This window comes from Phocoena phocoena, chromosome 9 (assembly GCF_963924675.1).
Source record: "Phocoena phocoena chromosome 9, mPhoPho1.1, whole genome shotgun sequence".
Classification (NCBI taxonomy): Eukaryota; Metazoa; Chordata; class Mammalia; order Artiodactyla; family Phocoenidae; genus Phocoena; species Phocoena phocoena.
In genome coordinates, this window is record NC_089227.1 from 23,272,941 (window position 1) to 23,296,682 (window position 23,742).

At 36.3% G+C, this 23,742-nt stretch overlaps 1 pseudogene; it reads right to left on the reverse strand.

The window, feature by feature from the left end:
- The window catches only part of LOC136127883 (guanine nucleotide-binding protein G(t) subunit alpha-3-like), a 46,551-nt pseudogene extending 23,237 nt beyond the window's left edge, over positions 1-23,314 (reverse strand).
- Positions 23,315-23,742: the final 428 nt, after the last annotated feature.

The following is a 23,742-nucleotide window of genomic DNA, read 5'->3' on the forward strand; positions in this document are numbered from 1 at the left end:
AGTCACTATCCCTGACTTAAAATGTTAGTGTCTAGTACAGCTGTTCAACAAACACAGTCTACTTTTGGAGCCTGTGATCTTAGCCACTAAGCTGTATTGCCACCCATAGCATGCTAGTGCACAGAACTGTTGTGGTCCAGCATTTCTGAAGCAGGAAGTAGGAAGGGGGAAATTGTGGGATGTTAGGACGAAGAGATGGGCAAGAGCTGGATTCTGAACTGTTGATTTACCACGTCTAGGAGCTTCATCTTGATAGTATAGGTGAAGCATTCAATTTATGAAGGAGACACAATCATTTTTTCAGGGATCAGTTGGTGGCACTGTGGATAATGCAGTGGAAGGAGGAGAGGGGGAAGTAGAAACAACACAGCAAGATGCCGTTATTAATCCAGGTCAGAAATGCTGAGGTTTCGAACTAAGGCAGTGACAGTAGAGTTAAATGACATGTTGGGAAACATACCTTATGTAGGTGTAGCATAACTTGGTAAGAGAGTGAGGGGTCAGTATAACTACACCTAGATTTATTTCTTGAGAGGCTGCTGTTGCTGTGATTCATTGTAGGGGGCTACAGGCCAGATGGGCAGATAAGTTTAATGTCGTTTATTCTGATTTAGACCTATCCACAGAATACAGAGGTAGATATTATCCGCTTCCCTAGTTCAGACAAAGTGTCTGAGTTTGGAAGAAATATTCTGGCACAGTCCCCTTGAAGATGATTGTGAAAATCAGTGGACTTCAGCGATTTTCATGTGATGAAAGCGTAGAGTAAGCAGAGAAGAGGACCTGATACAGTAGAGACACCAACAATGATGTAGTCAAAGAATCGGGGAGGATAGTAGAGTTTGGAGGTGAACTGGGAAAGGGAGTGATCCTAGAAGCCAGGGTAAAGTTTTAGGAGGGAAAAACTCAATGAAGTCAAGTGGAATTAAAATAAGGACTCATCACTTTCTAAAAAATGGCAATTAGGAAATCATAACTGACATTTATAAGGGCAATTTCTGTGACGTGCCAGAGGCAAGAGCAATGGAAATGGTTGAAGGACAGATGGAAAGTGGAAGAAGAGAGCTAGTATTCACTGTTGTTTTTTTTTTAAACATCTTTATTGGAGTATAATTGCTTTACAATGGTGTGTTAGTTTCTGCTTTATAACAAAGTGAATCAGTTATACATACACATATGTTCCCATATCTCTTCCCTCTTGCATCTCCCTCCTTCCGACCCTCCCTATCCCACCCCTCTAGGTGGTCACAAAGCACCGAGCTGATCTCCCTGTGCTATGCGGCTGCTTCCCACTAGTTATCTATTTTACGTTGGGTAGTGTATATATGTCCATGCCACTCTCTCGCTTTGTCACAGTTTACCCTTCCCCCTCCCCATATCCTCAAGTCCATTCTCTAGTAGGTCTGTGTCTTTATTCCTGTCTTACCCCTAGGTTCTTCATGACATTTTTTTTTCTTAAATTCCATATATATGTGTTAGCATACGGTATTTGTCTTTCTCTTTCTGACTCACTTCACTCTGTATGACAGACTCTACGTCCATCCACCTCATTACAAATAGTTCAATTTCGTTTCTTTTTATGGCTGAGTAATATTCCATTGTATATATGTGCCACATCTTCTTTATCCATTCATCCGATGATGGACACTTAGGTTGTTTCCATCTCCGGGCTATTGTAAACAGAGCTGCAATGAACATTTTGGTACATGATTCTTTTTGAATTATGGTTTTCTCAGGGTATATGCCCAGTAGTGGGATTGCTGGGTCATACGGTAGTTGTATTTATAGTTTTTTAAGGAACCTCCATACTGTTCTCCATAGTGGCTGAACCAATTCACATTCCCCCCAGCAGTGCAAGAGTGTTCCCTTTTCTCCACACCCTCTCCAGCATTTATTGTTTGTAGATTTTTTGATGATGGCCATTCTGACTGGTGTGAGATGATATCTCATTGTAGTTTTGATTTGCATTTCTCTAATGATTAATGATGTTGAGCATTTTTTCATGTGTTTGTTGGCAGTCTATATATCTTCTTTGGAGAAATGTCTATTTAGGTCTTCTGCCCATTTTTGGATTGGGTTGTTTGTTTTTTTGTTATTGAGCCGCATGAGCTGCTTGTAAATTTTGGAGATTACTCCTTTGTCAGTTGCTTCATTTGCAAATATTTTCTCCCATTCTAAGGGTTGTCTTTTGGTCTTGTTTATGGTTTCCTTTGTTGCGCAAAAGCTTCAGAGTTTCATTAGGTCCCATTTGTTTATTTTTGTTTTTATTTCCATTTCTCTAGGAGGGGGGTCAAAAAGGATCTGGCTGTGATTTATGTCACAGAGTGTTCTGCCTATGTTTTCCTCTAAGAGTTTGATAGTTTCTGGCCTTACATTTAGGCCTTTAATCCATTTTGAGCTTATTTTTGTGTATGGTGTTAGGGAGGGATCTAATCTCATACTTTTACATGTACCTGTGCAGTTTTCCCAGAACCACTTATTGAAGAGGCTCTCCTTTCTCCACTGCACATTCCTGCCTCCTTTGTCAAAGATAAGGTGTGCATATGTGCGTGGGTTTATCTCTGGGCTTTCTGTCCTGTTCCCTTGATCTATCTTTCTGTTTTTGTGCCAGTACCATACTGTCTTGATTACTGTAACTTTGTAATACAGTCAGGGAGGCTGATTGCTCCAGCTCCGTTTTTCGTTCTCAAGATTGCTTTGGCTATTCGGGGTCTTTTGTGTTTCCATACAAATTGTGAAATTTTTTGTTCTAGTTCTGTGAAAAATGCCAGTGGTAGTTTGATAGGGATTGCATAGAATCTGTAGATTGCTTTGGGTAGTAGAGTCATTTTCATAATGTTGATTCTTCCCATCTAAGAACATGGTATATCTCTCCATCTATTTGTATCATCTTTAATTTCTTTCATCAGTGTCTTATAATTTTCGGCATACAGGTATTTCGTCTCCTTAGGTAGGTTTATTCCTAGATATTTTATTCTTTTTGTTGCAGTGGTAAACGGGAGTGTTTTCTTGATTTCACTTTCAGATTTTTCATCATTAGTGTATAGGAATGCCAGAGATTCCTGTGCATTAATTTTGTATCCTGCTACTTTACCAAATTCATTGATTAGCTCTAGTAGTCTCCTGGTAGCATCTTTAGGGTTCTCTATGTATAGTATCATGTCATCTGCATACAGTGACAGCTTTACTTCTTCTTTTCTGATTTGGATTCCTTTAATTTCCTTTTCTTCTCTGATCGCTGTGGCTAAAACTTCCAAAACTATGCTGAATAAGAGTGGTGAGAGTGGGCAACCTTGTCTTGTTCCTGATCTTAGTGGAAATGCTTTCAGTTTTTCACCACTGAGGACGATGTTGGCTGTGGGTTTGTCATATATGGCCTTTATTATGTTGAGGAAAGTTCCCTCTATGCCTACTTTCTGCAGTGTTTTTATCATAAATGGGTGTTAAATTTTGTCGAAAGCTTTCTCTGCATCAGTTGAGATGATCATATTGTTTTTCTCCTTCAGTTTGTTAATATGGTGTATCACGTTGATTGATTTGCGTATATTGAAGAATCCTTGCATTGCCGAGTTAAACCCCACTTGATCATGGTGCATGATCTTTTTAACGTGCTGTTGGATTCTGTTTGCTAGTATTTTGTTGAGGATTTTTGCATCTATGTTCATCAGTGATATTGGCCTGTAGTTCACTTTCTTGTGACATCTTTGTCTGGTTTTGGTATCAGGGTGATGGTGGCCTCATAGAATGAGTTTGGGAGTATTCCTCCCTCTACTATATTTTCGAAGATTTGAGAAGGATAGATCTTAGCTCTTCTCTAAATGTTTGATAGAAATCGCCTGTGAAGCCATCTGGTCCTGGCCTTTTGTTTGTTGGAAGATTTTTAATCAGAGTTTCAATTTCAGTGCTTCTGATTGGTCTGTTCATATTTTCTATTTCTTCCTGATTTAGTCTTGGCAGGTTGTGCATTTCTAAGAATTTGTCCATTTCTTCCAGGTTGTCCATTTTATTGCCATAGATTTGCTTGTATTAATCTCTCATAATCTTTTGTATTTCTGCAGTGTCAGTTCTGGCTTCTCCTTTTTTATTTCTAATTCTATTGATTTGAGTCCTCCCTTTTTTTCTTGATGAGTCTGGCTAATGGTTTATCAATTTTGTTTATCTCCTCAAAGAACCAGCTTTTAGTTTTATTGATCTTTGTTGTTGTTTCCTTCATTTCTTTTTCATTTCTTTCTGATCTGATTTTTATGATTTCTTTCCTTCTGCTAACTTTGGGGTTTTTTTGTTCTTCTTTCTCTAATTGCTTTAGGTGCAAGGTTAGGTTGTTTATTTGAGATGTTTTCTGTTTCTTAAGGTAGGATTGTATTGCTATAAACTTCCCTCTTAGAACTGCTTTTTCTGCATCCCATAGGTTTTGGGTCGTCGTGTCTCCATTGTCATTTGTTTCTAGGTATGTTTTGATTTCCTCTTAGATTTCGTCGGTGATCACTTCCTTATTAAGTAGTGTATTGTTTAGCCTCCATGTATTTGTATTTTTTACAGATCTTTTCCTGTAATTGATATCTAGTCTCATAGCATTGTGGTCGGAAAAGATTCTTGATAAAATTTCAATTTTCTTAAATTTACCAAGGCTTGATTTGTGACCCAAGATATGATCTATCCTGGAGACTGTTCCACGAGCACTTGAGAAAAATGTGTATTCTGTTGTTTTTGGATGGAATGTCCTATAAATACCAATTAAGTCCATCTTGTTTAATGTATCATTTAAAGCTTGTGTTTCCTTATTTATTTCCATTTTGGATGATCTGTCCATTGATGAAAGTGGGGTGTTAAAGTCCCCTACTATGAATGCGTTACTGTCAATTTCCCCTTTTATGGCTGTTAGTATTTGCCTTATGTATTGAGGTGCTCCTATGTTGGTTGCATAAATATTTACAATTGTTATATCTTCTTCTGGGATCTATCCCTTGATCATTATGTAGTGTCCTTCTTTCTCTTTTAATAGTCTTTATTTTAAAGTCCGTTTTGTATGATATGATAATTGCTACTCCAGCTTTCTTTTGGTTTCCACTTGCATGGAATATCTTTTTCCATCCCCTTACTTTCAGTCTGTATGTCTCTCTAGGTCTGAAGTGGGTCTCTCGTAGACAGCATATATATGGGTCTTGTTTTTGTATCCATTCAGTCAATCTGTGTCTTTTGGTGGAAGCATTTAGTCTGTTTACATTTAAGGTAATTATCGATACGTATGTTCCTATTCCCATTTTCTTAATTGTTTTGGTTTTGTTATTCTAGGTGTTTTCCTTCTCTTGTGTTTCTTGCTTAGAGAATTCCCTTTAGCATTTGTTGTAAAGCTGGTTTGGTGGTGCTGAATTCTCTTATCTTTTGCTTGTCTCTAAAGGTTTTAATTTCTCCATCAAATCTGAATGAGATCCTTGCTGGGTAGAGTAATCTTGGTTGCAGGTTTTTCTCTTTCATCACTTTAAATATGTCCTGCCAGTCCCTTCTGGCTTGCAGAGTTTCTGCTGAAAGATCAGCTGTTAACCTTATGGGGATTCCCTTGTGTGTTATTTGTTGTTTTTCCCTTGCTGCTTTTAATATGTTTCTTTGTATTTAATTTTTGACAGTTTGATTAATATGTGTCTTGGCATATTTCTCCTTGGATTTATCCTGTATGGGACTGTCTGTGCTTCCTGGACTTGATTAACTATTTCCTTTCCCATATTAGGGAAGTTTTCAACTATAATCTCTTCAAGTATTTTCTCAGTCCCTTTCTTTTTCTCTTCTTCTTCTGGAACCCCTATGATTCGAATGTTGGTGTTTTCATGTTGTCCCAGAGGTCTCTGAGACTGTCCTCAGTTCTTTTCATTCTTTTTTCTGCTCTGCAGTAGTTATTTCCACTATTTTATCTTCCAGGTCACTTATCCGTTCTTCTGCCTCAGTTATTCTGCTATTGATCCCATCTAGAGTATTTTTAGTTTCATTTTTTGTGTTGTTCATCGTTGCTTGTTTCATCTTTCATTCTTCTAGATCCTTGTTAATGTTTCTTGCATTTTCTTTATTCTGTTTCCAAGATTTTGGATCATCTTTACTATCATTATTCTGAATTCTTTTTCAGGTAGACTGCCTATTTCCTGTTCATTTGTTAGGTCTGGTGGCTTTTTACCTTGCTCCTTCATCTGCTGTGTGTTTTTCTGTCTTCTCATTTTGCTTATCTTACTGTGTTTGGGGTCTCCTTTTTGCAGGCTGCAGGTTCGTAGTTCCCATTGTTTTTGGTGTCTGTCCCCAGTGTCTAAAGTTGGTTCAGTGGGTTGTGTAGGCTTCCTGGTGGAGGAGAGTAGTGCCTGTGTTCTGGTGGATGAGGTTGGATCTTGTCTTTCTGGTGGGCAGGTCCACATCTGGTGGTGTGTTTTGGGGTGTCTGTGGACTTATTGCGATTTTAGGCAGCCTCTCTGCTAATGGGTGGGGTTGTGTTCCTGTCTTGCTAGTTGTTTGGCATAGGGTGTCCAGCACTGTAGCTTGCTGGTCATTGAGTGAAGTTGGTTGCTGGTGTTGAGATGGAGATCTCTGGGAGATTTTCGCCGTTTGATATTATGTGGAGCTGGGAGGTCTCTTGTGGCCCAGTGTCCTGAGGTTGGCTCTCCCATCTCAGAGGCACAGCACTGACTCCTTGCTGCAGCACCAAGAGCCTTTCATCCACACGGCTCAGAATAAAGGGGAGAAAAATTAGAAAGAAAGAAAAAGAAAAGAAGGAAGGAAGGAAGAAAGAAAGGAAGGAAGACGATAAAATAAAATAAAGTTATTAAAATAATTATTAAGAAAAAAAAAAATTTTTACAGAAAAAAAGAAGTGGATGGATAGAACCCTAGGACAAATGGTGGAAGCAAAGCTATACAGACAAAATCCCACACAGGAGCATACACACAAAAAGAGGAAAAGGGGAAAAAAATCATAAATCTTGCTCTCAAAGTACACCTCCTGAATTTGGGGTGATTCGTTGTCTATTCATGTATTCCACAGATGCAGGGTACATCAAGTTGATTGCGGAGATTTAATCCGCTGCTCCTGAGGCTGCTGGGAGAAATTTCCCTTTCTCTTCTTTGTTACAGCTCCAGGGGCTCAGCTTTCGATTTGGCCCTGCCTTTGCGTGTAGGTCGCCGGAGGGCGTCTGTTCGCTCAGACAGAATGGGGTTAAAGGAGCAGCTGCTTCAGGGACTCTGGCTCACTCAGGCCGGGGGGGAGGGCGGGGTACAGAGTGCGGGGCGAGCCTGCGGCAGCAGAGGCCAACGTGACATTGCACCAGCCTGAGGTGCGCCGTGCATTTTCCCGGGGAAGTTGTCCCTGGATCCCGGGAACCTGGCGGTGGCGGGCTGCACAGGCTCCCCGGAAGGCGGTGTGGATAGTGACCTGTGCTCGCACACAGCCTTCTTGGTGGCGGCAGCAGCAGCCATAGCGTCTCCCGTCTGTCTCTGGGGTCCACCCTTTTAGCCACGGCTCACGCCCGTCTCTGGAGCTCCTTTGAGCAGTGCTCTTAATCTCCTCTACTCGCGCACCAGGAAACAAAGAGGGAAGAAAAAGTCTCTTGCCTCTTTGGCAGGTGCAGACTTTTCCCTGTACTCCCTCTGGGCTAGCCGTGGTGCACTAACCCCCTGCAGGCTGTGTTCACGCCGCACCCCAGTCCTCTCCCTGCGCTCCAACCGAAGCCCGAGCCTCAGCTCCCAGCCCCGCCCGCCCAGGCGGGTGAGCAGACAAGCCTCTCGGGCTGGTGAGTGCAGGTCGGCACCGATCCTCTGTGCGGGAATCTCTCTGCTTTGCCACCCGCACCCATGTTGCTGTGCTCTCCACCGTGGCTCTGAAGCTTTCCCCCTCCGCCACCCACAGTCTCCGCCCGCAAAGGGGCTTCCTAGTGTGTGGAAACATTTACTACTTCACAGTTCCTTCCCACTGGTGCAGGTCCCATCCCTATTCTTTTGTCTCCGTTTTTTCTTCTTTTCTTTTGCCCTACCCAGGTACGTGGGGACTTTCTTGCCTTTTGGGAGGTCTGAGGTCTTCTGCCAGCGTTCAGTAGGTGTTCTGTAGGAGTTGTTCTACGTGTAGATGTATTTCTGGTGTATCTGTGGGGAGGAAGGTGATCTCCGCGTCTTACTCTTCCGCCATCTTCCCTGATGATCCCCAGACCTACTTTAAAACAAAGAGATTAAGTCTCCTGACTTGCATATTAATGCTATAATGTTGCTTTCTTTTTTTAAAAAATTATTTTATTTATTTATTTTTGGCTGTGTTGGGTCTTCACTGCTGCACGCGGGCTTTCTCTAGTTGCGGCGAGCAGGGGCTACTCTTCGTTGCGGTGTGCGGGCTTCTCATTGCAGTGGCTTTTCTTGTTGCGGACCACAGGCTCTAGGCATGTGGGCTTCAGTAGTTGTGACACGCGAGCTCAGGAGTTGTGGCTCGCGGGCTCTAGAACGCAGGCTCAGTAGTTGTGGCACACGGGCTTAGTTGCTCCGCGGCATGTGGGATCTTCCTGGACCAGGGCTCGAATCCATGCCCCCTGCACTGGCAGGTGGATTCTTAACCACTGCGCCACCCGGAAAGCCCTGTCGCTTTCTTTTTAGGTATGCACTGGTAATGTCAATATCAAAATGATGTCAAGACATAAATTATTTTAAAATCACTTATTTTAAATTAATATGGAAGAACTGAAGTTTCATAGACATACGGGTTTGTAGTGTCTGCTTGTCATCTGTTGGTGGACTGTTGGCATAAATGATTTTTAGGGTTACCCTTTTTGAAGCAACTTGATTTTATTACACTCACTATTCCTCTTTCTCATTGAGCAACAACAAACTTACCTGTCTCTTCCACATTACAACCCTTCAAATAGGCTAGACAGAGAGTAGAACAATGTAATAAGCAAACTCATGCTTCAGAATTAAATAAAAGTGAGCGTGTACTCATTGCTGACTTTGGGTATCTTGATTAAAATTAATTTCTGAGAGTATCCTCTTTCATAAAATTGGCTTATTAATATCTACCTCTTAGGGTTTGGGTAGATTAACATATAAAGTACCTGGTGCATACTCTAACTTACTGTGAGCTCTCAACATTCTCTATTATTTGAAGCATGCCCCACCTTTTTTCCAAGAGACTTTTCAAGTATATCTTCCACTCCTTTAACCCTTCCTGGTGGAACATGAGTATTAGATTCCTTACCCTCTGAACCACACTCCATGCAAGAGCCAATGTCCTTTTGAAACACTGTCCTACTGAAAATGGTGCCATAGATATCAGGTGATTTTATTGAGAGCACTGATATTCTGATGTAGTAAGATAGGGGTGCAACATAGGACTGCCTCAATCCTTGTACTTATTTCTAAATAGAACATTTTTCTTAATAGAGACCATGATGTGTTTGCCTCTTTTCTTCTTTTCTTTTTTGTTTGTTGGGGGTTTTTTGTAGCTTTATTACTTTTTTTTTTTTTTTACCTATATTGAGCTTGTAGCAGTTAATTTGTTGCTACGTTTTTCACATCACATCTTAGCAAACAGATTCTCCCACATACTACATGTGTATACTGCATGAGTATAGTTGATTTTGAGCCTCAGTTGAAGATATCTGTTAAATTCCATTTTGCTCATTTGGGCCAAGCATTTCTGCTAGTTGAGATCACTTGGAATATTGACTTTCCTGTCACTATATCCTTCCAAATTCTGAATCTTACTCAAGTGTGAAACGTTGCCTTATCTATCTTTACCCAAATCTGTGATAAGAACATTGAAGAGGAGAAGGTCAAGGGCAGGAAACTGTCAGGCCCATTTGTCATCATAAGTCCTTGTTCACTGTCCGTAGTTAATGATGCTAAATGTTCCCCATTAAATATGACAATTACTGCAGGTTTCTGTACATACTATTTATCCTGTTTAAGGAATTGCCTTCTATTCCTAGTGTGATAAAATTTTTTATCTGGAATGGATAAAAAGTTTATTTAGTGTGTGTGTGTGTGTGTGTGCATGCGTGTGTACGTGCGCACATGTGTGTATCTCCTGTCATAATCATGATCTTTCTGCTTTGATAATGTGAATATATTAATCTTCTAATAGTAGTTCAACAAGGCATTCTTGAGATAACACCCTTCCCACCTCTGGCTCTATTTTTTTTTTTTTTTTAAGTACCTTTTATACATTGTTGGAATCAGTTTGCTAATATTTTGGTTTGGTTTTTGGATCCCTGTTTGTCAAGGAGATTGGCCAAATTTTGTTGTCAAGGTTATCAAATAATGCATTGAGAAGAATTTCCTAAGAAAATTTATGTGATTTTAAAGTGATATGCTCATGAGATATCTCATAGAATTCATTTGTAAGGAAATGTACATGAATTTACAGATACATTTGTATATTTTCTTTTGCCAAAAAATGCACTTATTTTCCCCAAATTTTAATTTTAATAATCTTACGAACCTATGGAAGTTTGAGAAAATAATACATTAGAAACCTATATTTTATACCTTTTATACCCTTCACCTTACCAAGCACTTTGTCATTTGTCTTGTTTCATATATATATATATAAATTTATATATATATATATAAATTTACACAACACGTGTGTGTGTTTGTATATAGATATTTATATACACATATTTATGCTTTGATTTGCTGAACCTCTTGAAAGCAATCGGGCACTTCACCCATAATACTTCAGAATGCATCCGTAAGAATAGGCCATTTTCCCAGAAAACCAGAATACTATTTTCACGATTGAGATGTATAAATCCAAAATGTTACCTAATATATACTCCATATTCAAATTTATCTGATTGTTCCAAAATATGTTTTTCATGCATTTCATATGTCTTGGGCCCAAGATCCAATCAAGGCTTACACATTTCCTTTGGATATTATGCTATAATATTTAAACTCTTAATTTAGAATATTTCCTTTGTTATATTGTTAGTTTTTGTTTTCATGACATTGGCATTTTTCTAAAACCTAGGTCAATTTATTATAAAATGTCCAATATTCTATATTTGATGGTTAGATCTAGTGTAAATATTTTAGCATAAATATGATGTAAGCAATATTGTATTTTTTCAGTGAATCACATCAGTAGTCATATGGTGTCAGATATATTTCTATTAGTATGTCCAAGTACCTATTTCTCTGATACAGTAATGGTAAGCATTATGAAACTATAAAATATGTCATCACCCAAACAAGCATATTTCATTTGTGAGAAAGAATGTTGTGGCTATGTAATCTTTTCTTTCTAATGAAATTTTATTTAAATACTTTCAATTTTATACTTGTTCTAAAAATATCTGATAATATTGTATTTAAAACATTATTTACATAAGCCTTAGATTTTGAAGTATTGTAACAGATATGTGATCTTTCTTATCTTTTTAATATACTTCTGAGGCTAAAAAAGGGGGAGAAAACCCTGAAATATAGAATTCTGTGATTTTTTTTCCCACACAGGCCTGCTTTAAATAGAAACATAGATGATAGATAGATAGAAAGATGGATTGATAGAATTTATCTAAGTGTTCCTTAATTGTGGTAGCGGTTATGCACACACATTTTGTATAAATTAATTATTGCTTCAAAAAAATTAATGCTTCAAAAAAAGGCCTTGGTTAATTATACAGTGTGTAAAGGTTGGCCAGAAAAACAACTAAATGGAGATAGGCAATGTTCCAGAAAAAGAATTCAGAATAATGATAGTGAAGATGATCCAGGACCTTGGAAAAAGAATGGAGGCAAAGATTGAGAAGATGCAAGAAATGTTTAAAAAAGATCTAGAAGAATTAAAGAACAAAAATAGATGAACAATACAATAACTGAAATGAAAAATACACTAGAAGGAATCAATAGTGGTATAACTGAAGCAGAAGAACAGATAAGTGACCTGGAAGAAACAATGGAATTCACTGCTGTGGAACAGAATAAAGAAAAAAGAATGAAAAGAAATGAAAACAGCCTAAGAGACCTCTGGGACAACATTAAATGCAACAACATTCACAATACAGGGGTCCCAGAATGAGAAGAGAGAGAGAAAGGACCTGAGAAAATATTTGAAGAGACTGTAGTCGAAAACTTCCCTAACATGGGAAAGGAAATAGCCACCCAAGTCCAGGAAGCACAGAGAGTCCCATACAGGATAAACCCAAGGAGAAACACGCCAAGACACATAGTAATCAAATTGGCAAAAATTAAAGACAAAGAAAAATTATTGAAAGCAGCAAGGGAAAAACGACAAATAACACACAAGGGAACTCCCATAAGGTTAACAGCAGATTTCTCAGCAGTAACTCTACAAACCAGGAGTGGCATGATATACTTAAAATGATGAAAGGGAAGAACCTACAGCCAAGATTACTCTACCCAGCAAGGATCTAATTCAGATTTGATGGAGAAATCAAAAGCTTTACAGACAAGCAAAAGCTAAGAGAGTTCAGCACTACCACCAAACCAGCTTTACAACAAAAACTAAAGGAACTTCTCTAAGTGGGAAACACAAGAGAAGAAAAGGACCTACAAAAACAAACTGAAAACAATTAAGAAAATGGTAATAGGAACATACATATCAATAATTACCTTAAATGTGAATGGATTAAATGCTCCAATGAAAAGACAGAGACTTGCTAAATGTATACAAAAACAAGATCCATATATATGCTGTCCACAAGAGACCCACTTCAGACCTAGGGACACATACAGACTGAAAGTGAGGGGATAGAAAAAGATATTCCATGCAAATGGAATTCAAAAGAAAGCTGGAGTAGCAATACTCAGATAAAAGAGACTTTAAAATAAAAAATGTTACAAGAGACAAGGAAGGACACCACATAATGATCAAGGGATCAATCCAAGAAGATGATATAACAATTATAGATATATATGCACTCAACATAGGAGCACCTCAATACATAAGGCAACTGCTAACAGCTATAAAAGAGGAAATCAACAGTAACACAATGATAGTGGGAGACTTTAACACCTCACTAACACCAATAGACAGATCATCCAAACAAGGAAACACAAGCTTTAAAAGATACAGTAGATCAGATAATTTAACTGATATTTATAGGACATTATATCAAAACCAGCAGATTACACTTTCTTCTCCAGTGCGCACAGAACATTCTCCAGGAAGATCACATCTTGTGTCACAAATCAAGCCTTAGTAAATTTAAGAAAATTGAAATCATATCAAGCATCTTTTCTGACCACAACACTATGAGATTAGAAATGAATTACAGGGGAAAAAACGTAAAAAACACAAACACATGGAGGCTAAACAATACATTACTAAATAACCAAGAGATCACTGAAGAAATCAAAGAGGAAATCAAAATATAGCTAGAGACAAATGACAATGAAAACAGGATGATCCAAAAGCTATGGGATGCAGCAAAAGCAGTTCTAAGAGGGAAGTTTATAGCTATAAAAGCCTACCTCAGGAGCAAGAAAAATTTCAAATAAACAATGTAACATTACACATAAAGGAACTAGAGAAAGAAGAACAAACAAAACCCAAAGTTAGCAGAAGGCAAGAAATCATAAAGATCAGAGCAGAAATAAATGAAATAGAAACAAAGCAAACAGTAGCAAAGATCAATAAAGCTAAAAGCTAGTTCTTTGAGAAGATAAACAAAATTGATTAAGCATTAGCCAGACTCATCAAGAAAAAGAGGGAGAGGACTCAAATAAATAAAATTAGAATGAAAAAGGAGAAGTTATAACAGACACCATAGAAATACAAAGTATCCTAAGAGACTACTAAAAGCAAATCTATGCCAATAAAATGGATAACCTGGAAGAAATGGACAAATTCTTAGAAAGGTATAACCTTCTAAGACTGAACCAGGAAGAAATAGAAAATATGAACAGACCAATCACAAGTAATGAAATTGATACTGTGATTAAAAATCTTCCAACAAACAAAAGCCCAGGACCAGATGGCTTCACAGGTGAATGCTATCAAACATTTAGAGAAGAGCTAACACCCATCCTTCTCAAACTCTTCCAATAAATTGCAGGGAAAGGAACACTCCCAAACTCATTGTATGAGGCCATCATTACCCTGATGCCAAAACCAGACAAAGATACTACAAAAAAAGAAAATTACGGACTAGTATCACTGATGAATATAGATGCAAAAATCCTCAACAAGATACTAGCAAACAGAATGCAACAACACATTAAAAGGATCATACACCATGATCAAGTGGGATTTATCCCAGGGATGCAAGGATTCTTCAATATACACAAATCAATCAATGTGGTACACCATATTAACAAATTGAAGAATAAAAACCATATGATCATCTCAATAGATGCAGGAAAAGCTTTTGACAAAATTCAACACCCATTTATGATAAAAACTCTCTAGAAAGTGGGCATAGAGGGAACCTACCTCAACATAATAAAGGCCATATATGACAAACCCACAGCAAACATCATTCTCCATGGTGAAAACTGAAAGCATTTGCTCTAAGATGAGGAACAAGACAAGAATGACAACTCTCACCACTATTATTCAACATAGTTTTGGAAGTCCTAGCTATGGCAATCAGAGAAGAAAAAGAAATAAAAGGAATCCAAATTGGAAAAGAAGAAGTAAAACTGTCACTGTTTGCAGATGACATGATACTATACATACGGAATCCTAAAGTGGCCACCAGAAAACTACTAGAACTAATCAATGAATTTGGTAAAGTTGCAGGATACAAAATTAATGCACAGAAATCTCTTGCATTCCTATACACTAATGATGAAAAATCCGAAAGAGAAATTAAGGAAACACTCCCATTTACCACTGCAACAAAAAGAATAAAATGCCTAGGAATAAACCTACCTAGGGAGACAAAAGACCTGTATGCAGAAAACTATAAGATACTGATGAAAGAAATCAAAGAAGATACCAACAGATGGAGAGATATACCATGTTCTTGGATTGGAAGAATCAATATTGTGAAAATGACTATACTACCCAAAGCAATCTACAGATTCAATGCAATCCCTATCAAATTACCAATGACATTTTTTACAGAACTAGAACAAAAAAATCTTAAAATTTGTATGAAGACACAAAAAACCCCGAATAACCAAAGCAGTCTTGCAGGGAAAAAATGGAGCTGTTGGAATCAGACTCCCTGACTACAGATTATACTATAAAGCTACAGTAATCAAGATAATATGGTACTGGCACAAAAACAGAAATACAGAGCAATGGAACAGGATAGAAATCCCAGAGATAAACCCACACACCTATGGTCAACTAACCTATGACAAAGGAGGCAAGGATATACAGTGGAGAAAGACAGTCTGTTCAATAAGTGTTGCTGGGAAAACTGGAGAGCTACATGTAAAATAATTAAATTAAAACACCCCCTAACACCATACACAGAAATAAATTCAAAATGGATTAGAGACCTAAATATAAGACCAGGAACTGTAAAACTCTTAGAGGAAAACATGGGAAGAATACTCTTTGATAGCAAGGTATTTTTTGATCCACCTCCTAGAGTAATGGAAATAAAAATAAAAATAAATGGGAGCTAATGAAACTTAAAAGCTTTTGCACAGCAAAGGAAACCATAAACAAGATGAAAAGGCAACCTTCAGAATGGGGGAAAATATTTGCAAATCAATCATCGGACAAAGGATTAATCTCCAAAATATATAAACAGCTCAGGCAGCTCAATATTAAAAAAACAAACCACCCAATCCAATAATGGGCAGAGGACCTAAATAGATATTTCTCCAAAGAAGACATACAAATGGCCAAGAAGCACACGAAAAGCTGCTCAACATCACTAATTATTAGAGAAATGCAAATCAAAACTACAGTGAGGTATCACCTCACACCAGTTAGAATGGGCATCATCAGAAAATCTACAAACAACAAATGCTGAAGAGGGTGTGGAGAAAAGGGAACCCTCTTGCCCTGTTTGTGGGAATGTAAACTGATACAGCCACTATGGAGAACAGTATGGAGGTTCCTTAAAAAACTAAAAATAGAATTACCATATGATCCAGCAATCCCACTACTGGGCATATACCCTGAGAAAACCATAATTCAAAAAGACACATGCACCCTCATGTTCATTGCAGCACTATTTACAGTAGCAGGTCATGGAAGCAACCTAAATGCCCATTGACAGATGAATGGATAAAGAAGATGTGGTATATATATACAATGGAATATTACTCAGCCATAAAAAGTAACTAACTTGAGTCATTTGTGGAGACGTGGATGCACCTAGAGACTGGTAGGGAGGGTGGGAGGAAGATGCAAGAGGGAGGAGAAATGGGGATAAACGTATATGTATAGCTGATTCACTTTGTTATAAAGCAGAAACTAACACACCATTGTAAAGCAATTATACTCCAATAAAGATGTTTACAAAAAGAAAGGAAAGGCTCTGTTCTCCTGTAAACTCATTTGTCATCTTATAAATTGTATTACCTTAATTAGTTCTCATTTTCTTCTCTATATAATGAAAATACTATTTCATAGGGGTTCCTCGTAGATTGAAAACAATAACAGAAGTAGTGGAGAAAAGAGAAATGTGAGACCCATTCTATCAGAGAAGAGCTAAAACTAAACTTTGTAACAGGCTTTGGACAATGGATAGAGAATGATTACAAAGAAAGGAGCTAAAGAAGATTGAAATATCATGTTGATCTAATGGGAAAGAATATAATGAGGGATCTCATTAAAAAAATTAAGTTTGAAGATGATTGGAAACAAGATAAACTTGGAAAATAATTTTGAGGTCTCCCAAAGTACAATCAGGTTATTGATAAATAACAGAAGTTTGCAAATATGGATCAAGAAATTAGAAAAATTGTAATCATTCTTGTAGAAGTGATAGTTAAGTCCTGATATGAGGTCCCTGAGAGAGTACAGATTGAAAAACACAAAGGCCCAAGGACAAATTTTGGTGAGTGAAACCACTCACAAATGGAGAGAAAAGAAGCAAGCTTCAGTGAAGTGGGGAGTAAAGGGATATAAAAAATGAGAAGGTATTTCAGTGTTACAGGAGTTAAAAAAGAAGAGAGATTCAGTTATTGAGGTCTCAGTTTTGTGAATTTGCAGGTTATCAGGAATCTGTGAGAGATCATTTTTTAGTAGAGAAAAGGATGTACAAGTTACTTTGCAGTTAACTGAAGGGAATGTAGAGGGTATAGAAATAGAAGCAGTGACCGTAGACTATTTCTATAAGCATTTCAATATAATAACATTTTAAAAGATAACTCTGTAAGGTGAATTCAAAGGGAGTCAAAGAAAAGAGTAAAAGCTTTTTAGGCAAATGGAGAGAAATATTATATGCCAAGGGGAAGGAGCTAGCAGAGAAGAATTTTGAAAATGGCAAAGAGATAAAATAATTCATAAAGCAAAATTCTTAATACAGAAGGGGATAGAATTTATAGCACAAAGGCTGAAGTTAGCCTTAAATTAAAAATGGAATACCACCAATTCCTTAAAACTAGTTGAAGCAGAAGAGAATAAATGAAAGTTAATGAGTTTGGAGATGATGAGTGATGACTGTCTTACACAGGGGTGGTCATCTAGGGTGAGGTGGGAAGAGAGGAAGTTCTAGAAGAAAATGATGTTGGAAATGTAGAAAGAGCTGCCTTTTGGAATATTTTAGTAGAAAAGTAGGAATAAGTAAAACAATTATTAGGCCAGCTAAAGTTAAAAACTGGAGGTTGTCAGCCAGGAAACTGACAATGATAAATCGTTTTATTCTAAAATATCTGCGAATGAAGGAAATTAGGAGTTTACATTGGAACCAGGATGAGCACTGAGGGCTGAAAAGATGTTAAATAACATCACTTTGGAGGAAATCGGTTGGGGACAGTGTATTAAAACAATAATAAATGGAGAACATTGAGGAATTATCCAGGTTTGGGATTGTGAATGCCAGTTAAGGTAGAAGATTAAGGGGACAGAATATTTCAGAGTTTTAGGAGGCGCACAGGTATAATGGCTGACTTTGAAGGAAAATATATGAAATTAAAGAACAAATTCAGTAACTGTGAACAAGTATGAGATAGTAAAGAATCACATCCTGGTCAGAGAGTGGAATTTCCAGATACCTTAAAAGAGGAACAATTCTAAATAGCAAATTTGTTCTATTTGAATATAAAATATTGAGGCAGGAATTAAACCCTCGAGTTCTACTTTATTAGCATCAGAATCTAGTAAAGAGAATGGAGATTTTCATATCTTGATTAATTTCACCCTCAGTTTCTCCTTGAATTCTGCTTCCTTAGGTGCAAATTCTACATTGATTTATTTGGAGGAAACGTAAATAAGGAGATGGATTCTGAAGTTGAATCTAAATCTTAACTGGAAGTATATTTTATTTTATGTAAAATATATCATGGAGCCTTTACACCATCAAATGTTTCACTACCCTCTTTCCTTTCTAACACAATGGAGGGGTAAACGATTTTTGTTAACTGCTCATGTTGCTTATATGAATGTTTTTAAAGGTACAATATTGCTCTTGAGTCAATAATTCAGGTTTGAATAAAACAAATGAATATGAAAATGCTCTGTGATATAACTAGAGAGGTTCTGTTAAATTATAGTTAACGAGAGCTATTCTTAGCAAGACAGGATGTTTAATCTCATTAACAAATACCATCATTTGGCTAAATATGAAGTGCCTTAATGAATGGTTTGCATCTTTTATGTGAGAGACTTATGAGCCTATGGTTAATGTGTCCTGATTATTTGAGATAAATTAATCTAAAACAAACAACCAAATATATGCAAAACATTTGTCTAAGTGCTTTTTTCCTATTAGAAAAAAGAGACCCTGTAGAAAGCTATTTGATGCTGCCAGCTGCCATTCTTTGTAAATAAATACAACTGCAAATATTTGGCTTTTCCTCTGGAACTTTCAAATTGTTATGGTGCAAATAGTTCATTGCTTTGAGATGATTTGAAATTCTCCAAGTAGACCTTTTCTTCCTGTTTTCTCTCCATTTACTCTAAAGCAATTTTAAACATTTGTATTAAAAATATTTGTGCACCCACAAGATTGATATCTTTAGAAACAAAATAAAATATTGTAAAATATTTTGAAACAAAAATGTATTGATATTACAGAAAGGAAAGAATGACTTTAATTTTAAAAAATGGAAACCTTATTCAGAAATAAGTTCTACATGTTGTTCACAAGGTTCTTATCACTAGTGATGAGAAAGGATTTTTTTTCTTTCTAATTCTGCTAATTCTTCTTTGCAAGTGTAACACAATTATTCCAGGGGATCTGTGTATGTGATCACATCCACAGACAGGCATTGACTCTATTGGTGTAATAGAAATTCAAAACAGAACTTCTTACACTTGTTGAATTTATACTCTAGCCAGTGACTCAGGAACACCTCCAGTTTTCTGCATCCACTCCCACTCATATATAGAAATACTTCTTAAAAATAAAGACCTATTTAAACAAATACAACATAAATAACAACTTTGATATGAATCTTATGTCCTCTTTCCTCCTGATGTACACAAGAGGAAGAAAACCTGTATACATTTACAGACATTCAATTTATTTCAGATCTAGGAATCTGTTATACAGTAAGAGTAAACCACGTTTGTCTGGATTTTTACAATTCACCAAATGCTTTGACACCATCATTTCTCTGAGGTTATGTGTCTAGCTGAGGTCATTCAGAGAAGTGAAAAAAGCGTAACACTTGGTGAAAATATTAACAAATCAATTTTACCTCAAATGGCTTAAAAACACATTCTACTCTACGAGAATTGTAAATTGTATTCTCTCCACTCTGCTAGGTGGATAAACCTATTTAGCTAATTCTGCTTTGCAAGTTTTATTTTATCAATTATTTTCTAACAGGCTTTTACATAGTGTCAGAATTATAATTCTCCTACTGTCATACTAAAACAATGGAACATCTTCTAAAACATCCACTTGTTGAATAAGTGGGCCAATTTGGAAATTTTGATGTTGATTAGTAAGTAAATAGAAACATATTTAAAGTAGATTGAGAAATTTTAGGCTCCATCCAGATTCATGTTTCTAAGAGCCAGATGAGTAGAATAATATTTTAAAATGATAAAACTCAGCTGGCACCATTAAAAAAATGATAGTGTGATGCTTACAAGATAGCACATAAAAAAATAAAAAATAAATGGTTTTAGAACTAAAGGAATAGAACAGCAGTGATGAACAGTCCATGACAATGTTGGGAATCACTGACTAAAAGCTCATTACAATATCATAACTAAAAATTGTAGAGTGAATGAGGCAAGGTTTCAGATATGAAGAAAGAACGAAACTATTTTTTTCTCTATACTTCACAGCTTTGAATCTAACTAGCTCATGTGATAGAAATTTGTAAAAGTAAAAAAAAAAAAAGTAATGTAAATAAATTTGAACTGAAATTTGAAATAATAAATATAAGGAACGGGGACAGGAAAAACACAAACATGATCCACGTTGATTTCACAATCAAATGACATATATTTCTTTTGAATAGAATACAAGTTTAATCAAACATTTGTAAATTAAGATTTAAAAAAAAGTAACGTAGGAAGTTTACAAAAGAGAACAGCTTATTCATTAACATTTGTTTTTCTTATTAAAATGCACTCTTCCTGGGGCACCTTTACAGGCTAATTTTTTTTTTTTTAAAGTATGTGACATTATTGTCTTGATAGCAGTTATCAAATGAGCCAGGAATGTATGTCATCTCCAGTGTTTCCTAGAAGCCTGCTTCTAGGAACAGATTTTGCAACTCTTCTATAATTTTACTGAATGTCTGAAAGGTACAATAAAAGGGAATCTGTCTGCAAAGTGATCCTTTAGTTGTAAAGTGCACTTTGATATAAATAGCTCTTCAGATTAAGTGAAACCTTGTATTCAGTAATACCAAATGGTACATCTACTTTACAGCACATGTTAAATTTGGAAAGTTGTGTTAAAGCACCTAGAAATTTGTTGGATAACAAGAGGATCAACGTAAAGAATGAATTCTGTTGAAAATGTTTTTCCGATTTTTAATTTTTATAAAAATAGAGCTAGACTCAGGGACTGATTACTACCAACGCTTACCTGGTTAGTCCCACATGACGTCCGCTCACTGATAAACTTAAAAACAGTTGTTCAGACCAGACTGATGAGTGAGAATCATTGTCTCAATGATGGGAGAAATTAGATAGATTTCATTAGTGAGGGGATTTGAGGGTGGGAAGGTTTTGTTTAGTTCCACTGAATGCTTTTATGATATCTTAATGACACCAAATTGAATATAAAGATTATAGGTTAGAGAATTTGCTTTCAATTCAAAACATGAGAATTGAAGCAGAGTTGTTACAAACCTTTATTGTTTTGAACTTTGACAACTTAATCATTAGATATCGAACTCATATAGAGCCCAGAAGGAAAAATTTAGTCAAGTGTTTGGACATTGAAATGTGAAAAGCTAAAGAGAATTTGATTCATTTTCTGAAAATAAGATGTGACAGAAAAGTTCGGTGACATATTGTTGGAACCAGACGAATCCAAGCTTATTGTATGGTAACATTGGAAACGAATTTGTGCAATTGTCATTGTTTTAGGAAAGTTAAAGATGTAATAATACCACTAAGATTCTTTGATATCTCTTTTTTTTAATTTTATTTATTTAATTTATTTTTGGCTGTGTCGGGTCTTCATTGCTGCTTGCGGGCTCTCTCTAGCTGCGGCGAGCCGGGGGCTACTCTTACATTTCTTATAAAATGTTACCCTTTCCTCTTTATCTAGCCCACCACTTTAATCTAAAAATAATTGGTATATTGAAAATGTCTATTCTTTTGAAATTTTCTTCAAACATAGGGATTCTTAATGTATTGTATCATTATTCCTGTGCCATTGTTCTTAGTACAAGAAGGACACAGAATGCATTTGCAGGAATGCTTGGTTTTCCCTCTCATCTTTTGTTTTCTCTATGTCCACTTATTACTTTGACTCTTGACCAAAGCCTCGGAGAATACTCTGGAGTGTTAGGGAAGGTCTGTTTTCTGGTTTCGTAAGGGCTGACCCCTACATCTTTCCAAATTATCACCCTCTCTTGGTGGTTACTTGCAAGTGCTGTGGGCAAGTGTGAGGCCTCAGGACTTGGGCATAAAGGGAGAAAACGTTTCCTTTCCTTGGAGGAGCAAGTGCTGGGAATGCTATAGTTCGTTTCTGAGATACTCTTGCTACTGGGAGCAAATTAGATACAGTAAAGGGACACACACACATACACACAAATGAGAGCATTTTGTTGTGTGAAAGATTCACAATTCTGAAATAAAATGAAGTCCTTTTGTGTATAACTAAGAGTAGGAGAAACATACAGCTATGATTAAATTAAAGCTGTTTTGTATTCTTTTCATAGGTCTTTATGTTATTTCAAAAATACATTTATCTTCTAGTGACTATAACATGTTAAAAATTTTTAGAAAAATGTGTGGCATCTAGATTATTTTCATTCTTTCAATTCATTAAACATTTATTAAGTTTATAGTTGTGGTAAAATATTGTGCTGAATTTTGAGGGAATAAAAGATAGAAGAGATGTAACTCCTGACCTGAATGAGTATTTAAATATCCTAAAAGGATTTAAATGGAGTATTTTTCAATCGTACAGACAATATTACAGGCAGTATTCAGAAGCCTAAATAATATTATTAGTATAATTTAAAGTACTTTATCATTACTCTCCAAATAACTTGAGACTAATTGGTTTTAACAGTACAAGTAATTAAATAACATATTAGTGTTGATATCAAACAGCTCAACATATTTTCAAACAAAATGACATAAATCTTTATAACTTGTAATTAAAGGGTTGTTTTCCATATAAAAAGTTGGTATTCACGAAATGACTAGGGTACAATAAAATAATAAATGTGCATGATATTTTTAAAAACATAATAAAAGATTATTGACATAGAGAAATTGAACCATCTAGTAAATATTTGTCTCTGTGCTTAACAAAAGACATGTAATAAAATGCTAAACAAACAAGTAAATATTTATAGAGCACACAAAGTCAAGTTCCAAACACATTTTGATAATAAATCTCCCGTATGGTAATACCCTTGAAATTAAAGTTTGAGAAAAGTAAATAAATCACAATTGAAAAAAATCAGGGTTTTAAAGGCAAAAGAAAAAAAAAGCTATTACCTAATAAGAGCAACTTTACAGTTCTTGCATCTCGCTCAGCATCTTCCTGAAGCTTTTTCTCCAGTTCTTTTGATCTTTTGCCTGACTCCTTGCTCTCTGAACTAATTCCGCTTCCCATCTTGTAGTGTTTGATACTTGTCAGTTTATTTGCTCAAACTTTCTGAAATGTAGAGCACAGCTCTGGTTTGGACATAGGATGTAGAAGCAATGCTCTGCTGAAATACCCAGTAGCCCATTCCCTCATTTTCTAAGACTCTGCTTTGACTAAGGAGATGCTTTCGAGCTGTCACCTGATCAAAGGGTAAAAACCATACAGCGCTCTGGCAGCTAAAGAGAAAATTCTTTATGCTTTCAGATTAAATGGTTACTTCTGACACATCTTCAAACCTACTCTTCTTCCTTACAGAATAGCATACAATAATGTAGAAAGTTGTCAAAATCTGTACACTAAAGATAATCTGAAATGAACAGTTCAAATAGAATGTTTCTCACTAATAAGCAGTCTTTATTACATGATTTAAAGTTATAATTACTAATGAACAAGCT